A 6,659-nucleotide genomic window follows, 5' to 3' on the forward strand; every position below is an offset into this window, starting at 1 on the left:
TATATGTAATTTCTATTTGTTTTTAAAATATACCACAATTAATCATTTCATTTTATCATTAGTAATTCAAATGAAAATATTGTTTAAATCCACTCACGTGTCTACCACCCAGACAGAATTGATTTCATTTCATCATGTTTCTTTCCAGGTTTTATTCAAATTATAATTATGCATGGTTAAATATCACACACACACACACAGTTTTGTTCTTTGCTCAGTTAATAGTGCATCTTACAGGGGCTTCATGTTGATCCATGGACTTTAAGATTATCATGGATATAGGATAATTTCCTCAAGTTTCTTGCAAAATTTATAAATCTCTTACTTTACAATCAGGTGATTAGATGTGCAAAGAAAATGTGGATCTTTTTATTCTTTATAACCACTTGGGTACCCTCATGAGCACACACCTCCCCGAGTAAAGGGAAGCTACTGAACTTCAAACTTAAGAGTACTTAAGTTACCACAGTCCCTGCCCAATTAATCAGACGGTCTCTGAGAGTAAACACCATTTCCTACTCTCTCCTATTTTCATTCCCTCCTGGAGGGATATGTCAGAGCCTGCTTGGGAGCAGAGGCCTCTACAAGTCCTGGTGCACCTAGCTGGTTTCACTTAGTGAGAAGGTCTTGTCCTATGCCTAAAATCCAAATGGAAAATGAGACCTTTCCCTTAGCATTGGCATTCCTCCCCAAGAACTAGGCCACCACCTCCCTTTGCTGACAGCTCATCTTCCCTCAACTCTTGCCGGTGCTGTGGACATTTGGTTGTCTTGCTAGGGTACCACACCTACCCATCCCTGGCTCAGGCAGCTCACCTGGCCACCCTCATCCACTCATCCACAGAGGTCCCCTCTCCCCTCATCCCCACCTCAGAAGTCTTCTTGGATAAGCTCCCCTGCAAGGCGTTCAGATCCACTCAACATGCCCCCACCCCTCCCACATGACACAGAAACTGATGCTGTTTGGGCACTCCAGTTAGTACTGCATTTCCATTTGTACCTTAGTGAAGACCTCCTGCCCTCCTGGCTCAAGATTCTGAACAATAAGCAGAGCCAAATCCCCTGCCCACTTTTGGCTTTTTAGCCCACCTGTCTGAGGCACCTCCTGGCTCTGCTCCTTCCACCTCTGGCCCTTCCCTTCTTACGGTGGAAATATGTGAAGCAAATCAGTAAAGCATTTGGGACAGAAGGGGGCCCTTCACACTGGAAAGCAGCAGCCCAAAAGAGGAGGCAAACCAGGAGTTCTGGGATCAGTGTGTGTGCCCTGAAGAAGACAAGAGCAGTTTGGTGTCTCCTGGCTTTAGCAACCTGTAGGTCACCTGTGACCTTGACATAATGCAGTTTCAGTGAAGTGGAGATGAAGAAAATCAGACTGCAGCAGGTCAGAGAGGCAGCAAGAGGTAGAATGGGAGAGAGTGGATGTAGACACCGCTTTCAAGAAATTCGGCTGTGAAAGGGAGGACAGCGATGAGATTCTGAACACAGATTACAGGGCGAAGAGGTAGTTGGTTTTCGTTTGGGTTTTGGTTCTTGATGGAGCAGACTACTTAAGTTAGATATTGATGAGAATCCACTAGTCATGGAGAGAGAGGCTAGCAACTCAGTCGAGTTCTTTTCTGATAGCTTCTATCTTTGGGAAACAGGACAGAGAGGCAAAGTCATCTGCTAAAAGTGTAATAGGTGGTGCCAGCATCAAAGCACTGAGGAAGCAAAGGGTTTAGATAGAGCTCCTGTGCATTAGAAAAACTGATCAGCAAGGTACCCAAGCATTACAACTCCCACATAGCACTGAGTGTCCAGCTGACTCTAGCCATTGTACGTTTATTGTGACAGTGGCCTGGAAGGAGGTGCATGTGCACATCAATTTCCCAGCCATCCCAGCTGTCAGGAACACATCACGGAGGTAGCAAATCATCCATTGTGTCCAATCACTTCATATAGCCAGCCACGAAAGGGGTTTGTGCTTTTACCACAGTGACCTCTGGTAGCTCAGATAAGCATGCCACCTGCATCATAAGCTCTCAAGGAGCAGGGACAGTGAGTGAGGCCTACAGTAAACACATAACTCAAAACATCCTTAGGAATCACCTAGTCAAACCACTTATTTTTCACAAGGAAAACCCCAGCTTGCTGAAGAAGAGAGATGGAAGGCAGACCTCCTAGAGCTCAACCCCAGGCCCTTTCCCCAGGATAAGGCTGCCTCAGTCTCCCTCAAAGAGCAAGATTTGGCATTAGGCTAGAATGTGCATTCCCAGGTCCCCTTCACTAGGGGTCCAGATTTGGTTACAAAGCAGACACATTTTCTTTTTAAAGCAACACAAGATACTAAGGTATTTACTAACAAAACTTAACAGCTTCAGGGAGCAGGCCCAAAGGACAGTAACATGCTATGCCTCTGGATAACACACAATAAGTTCCAGATCAACACTTCCACCCCACCTTTATGTAATCCCTCCCCCCAAGGGCTTTCAGTCAGCTATTGGGGCATTCTCAGCAAAACGCAAGTCAAAATTGGACCACTTCATTCCAGTTTTGTTTTTTGGGGGGTTTGGGTTTTGGTTTTTGGTTTTGGATTTATCTCTTACATTTCTGTAGCACTCCTAGGAGAGTGTCCTTAAAATAGCATCTCACAAAAAGATCTGATTTGTCTGGTTAAACAATGTATTTTTGCAAACTGGAGCCTCTAGACATGGTCCTGGAGACTTGACCATCATTTCTACAGCAAAGGAACACAAAGCTGGAGCTGGACGCAAGGGAGAAAAGCAGGTGCCTCCTCTAATTACATGTCTTTAGGCCCTCCTGTGCCAATGAACTCTACACCTCTTTGCCCTTTGCCTGGCCCCTACCCAGACACCAACAAACACAAGAAGTGAGAGCCACCCAAATTTACTGTGCTCTCTCAAGTGTATACAAAAGTTTGATTGCTTCAACTATGGGGCCACAGACATCCCCCAGAAAGTATCAGTTTTCAAGACAAATTTCAGATCTCCAGAAAGAGAGAATAAAGTTGTTGGTGAAACTGTTTTTAAGTGGATCATCTAAAAGGTAGAGATACCACCTCAGATGCTCACGAGATAGAGATTGAATCCAGAACCACTTTCAGGGGTAAAAGAAAAATGCTGTTCTTCAAATACCAGCATAGCACTGAAGAAAGTAGCCACAATCAACTTGTCAACTTATTGGGGAAATTTTATCATAAATAATAGGAGCCAGTGAACACCCTAGGTTCATCTCCATGTCACTAAACTTAATGCCTCCACACACATACTCCGCCATCCCTCGCCAATGACAATTTCATACAGTCTCCTTTTTTCTCAAACCTCTAACTTCTGCCACTAGGGCAGGTGGTCTTATCACAAATATTTCAAAGAAGATGCAAAGCCATCAATCAAGAACTCTGTCACATCTCGACATTTCATCCAAACCTGCATGCAGCTTAGTCATCCTCTTCCTCTTCTCTCTTATCAAAACAAAGTATCTTTCCTCCCATCAAGGAGCAAACCTTCTGTAGATGCTTTTGGTGTTCCTGGGCACTTCACTCTGTTTTGCCCTCTCTATTACCTTAGCCTCTCTATACAAGATCCCTTCCCACAGGCCTCCATCCACACTCTTCTCTGCTCCTGAACCCTCCCAGATGCCTCACTACCTCTGGGCTCCTTATCCCTCTCCTCCTCTCGGGCTCTGTGCTCCAACCTGTCTGTCCTTCTGTCCACTCTTCTTCAGCTCCTACTCATTCCTCCACCTCCTTTCCAATCAGACTTCACACCACTTACACAACACCTCTTCTGTACATGACTTGCTCATTTAGAAATCTGCTACCTTTCCATCTTTCTTTTTGACCTTTCAGAAGCCTTGCACACAGTTAACCATTTTGTTCCTTCTTGAAACATGCTCAGCTTCCTGAGTAAATACCCCCTCTTTCTTTGTCTTCTGAATCTCTAGCCATGTTTTCTGAATTTCCTTTGAGAGCTCTTTTTCCTTCTCCCAACCTTTAAACACTAGAAGTCTCCACAAAATTCAGCACTCTTCTTTCTTCAGTTCTTACTCCTCAAAGGCCTTACCCTATGGCTTCAGTATGTTCACAATGCCCAAATGTTCATCTCCAAGCCAAATCTCTGCCTTGAGTCCTCATCCTCTACACCAACATCTCCATTGGAAGGTTTCAACTTGTCACCATCTCAGCAGATCCAAGAGCGATCTCCAAATATGCCTCTCCCAACACATAGCTTCTCCATCCGGAGCCTTCTCATCTCACAAAAATGCCACCTTCATTGGGTAACCCACTCCCACTGAAGACTGGAGCTCATCCTAGGCCCCTCCCTGGGCTCCACACCTGCACCCAACAGCAGCTTGTTGAGTTCTGCCAGCTCTGTCTCCTAAGCAGAGTTCAACCCATTCACTTTTCTCCACTTCTACTCCCTCCATCTAATAAAAGCACTGTGGCTTCTACTACATGGCAGTACCAAAGGCCTCCTGTAGCTTTCCTCTGTGTGTACTCCACATAACAGTTGGTTGTGAGCACATTGTGTAAAAACCTTAAATCACCAACCATGTATTCCTCAGCATGGCATTACACCCCTGTGCAGCCTGGCTCCAGCCTCAGTTCAGGCTTATCTCTCTCCACTCACCCACTGGGATGCCATGCTTCAGACAAGAAGTATTTCATACTCTCTTGGGTGCTACACTTCTTAAGGCCTGGAATCCACCTCTTCCCAAATTGGCTCTGCTTAGAACTCTTTGTCTCCAGCTCTCCCAAGTCCACACTCTATCCTGATCAGTTCTTCTTATACTTTCTAGTCTTAGCTTTAACACTACTCCTAGGGGACATTTTCCTGATTGCCACCACCCTCCCAAGAGTTTTCGCCCTTGTATATACACAAAGAATTACTAAAACTATGTAATCACAACTGCACAATTGTAACTATTAACTGTTTAAAGTGAATACCTGTTCTCCTAAAATATAAACTTCTTGAGAACAGAGCCACTGCCTGATTGTGGTATGCATTTTCTACCTAGGACCTAGACAAGGCTTGGTATTTGCAGACAATAAATCTTTATTGAATGAGTTAATGAGACTTCAGCTCCGACAAGGTAGCAAATGGATGAGTTGTATCAGATCCTCTTAGACACTTTTGCAGAGCCTCAAGGACATCGTGGTCCTTTATTCAGCTCTTTGTGAGCTCTGAGGAGGATGACCATACAGCCTAGTTTGTCCAGGTTACGTCTAGTTGACATCTTTGTCCCCATCCTCTCTCAAAGTGTCCTGGTTTGTGCTGTAAAATGTATACCGCATGAGCTCTGACCAACTTAATGCAGCCCCAGCCTGAGCATACCAGACCCCACCCCACTCCTGTCCCCTGGCCACATACTTCTGGCCCCTGCTCTGGAGCAATCACTGGTTGACATCACCACACATGCGTTCAACTGAGTATAAGAGGCTAGCACCCCAGTTTGAGATGAAGACCATAAATACATGAGTTCTTTTTTCCCTTTTCCACCACTGAGAGAATACCCCGGGTCTGGGTTGGTGTTGCTTCTCAGAGACACAGTCGTGAGGACTGAGAATTCAGTCTGTCTTAGTGAAAGCTTGTTTCCTGGTACAGATTTTATCTCAGTCTCCCTTTGTCCCTACCCCCTAACCCTTCTGCCTTATTTTTGCTTTCTGGAGAGTCTGGCTTAAAAAGAGAATTTACTTCCATATAGCCCTACAGGAGAAGGTTAGAACTACAGAGGAGAAAGGGGGCCAGATGGTGGCACAGCAAGCTAACGTTCTGTGAGGTAATTCCACTTAGAAAGGTTCCTGGTTCAAGTATGGAAACCTCCCTGAATATGCTGGCCATGTGCTTGCCCATGATCCAGGGCTGACTAAAAGCCGGAGGTAGATTGCTGCATCAAGATCCTATTTAGGGTGCTTGTTCTGTTAGAAAAGTAAAGTTAAAAAAAGAGTTTAAGAAGTAAGTATGAGAACAAATCTTTTGGCCCAATGCAAGACCCATCTAACAGAGCCATCAAATACAAAACTAATTTTCTTGAGAGCTAATGAGTCTCTCTCATCAGAGGCACTCATACAGAGGGGCTAGACTCACAGGTAGAAATGTTGTACAGAGGATCCAGTGTTGCACAGGGCTGAGTAAACATTTAATTGCCTTCCTACTAAAAATTCTCTGTCTCTATTTCATGGAAAGGTGTTTCATGTGTTTATCTGGTCAGAGAATGTAATTGAAATGTAGATACTTTCATTTGCACATCTTATCCGAAAAAAAAAAAAAACTGTTTTCCATGGATATTCTGGCTCACCATGTACCTAAATAAAGGTCTAATAACCAAAAGACTGAAAAATAATGAGACCTGTAACCATCCCAAAGGTTCCTGACTGACATAAATATGCACGCTCCATCTAAAAAGTATAGTCGTCCTGAAGGTCCCGTTGGCTGGTGCTCTGAAATCAGTTGATTTTTTCATGTTTTTCTCAGTGGACCATTCCTGAAGTCATTGATTAATTTTATTTTTAAGTTAATTTTTTTTTTAGATGTTGAACATCCAAAGATAAAGTTCACAACTTCCTATACTAGGAAGAGAATTGGGAATTGTTTGTCAATATCAAGTGACTTTCTTTCTCAAGAAAGTTTCACTGTCAGACACAGTATGGCTTTATGCACA

The sequence above is a fragment of the Tupaia chinensis genome, unplaced genomic scaffold, assembly GCF_000334495.1.
Source record: "Tupaia chinensis unplaced genomic scaffold, TupChi_1.0 Scaffold143584_1, whole genome shotgun sequence".
NCBI lineage: Eukaryota > Metazoa > Chordata > Mammalia > Scandentia > Tupaiidae > Tupaia > Tupaia belangeri.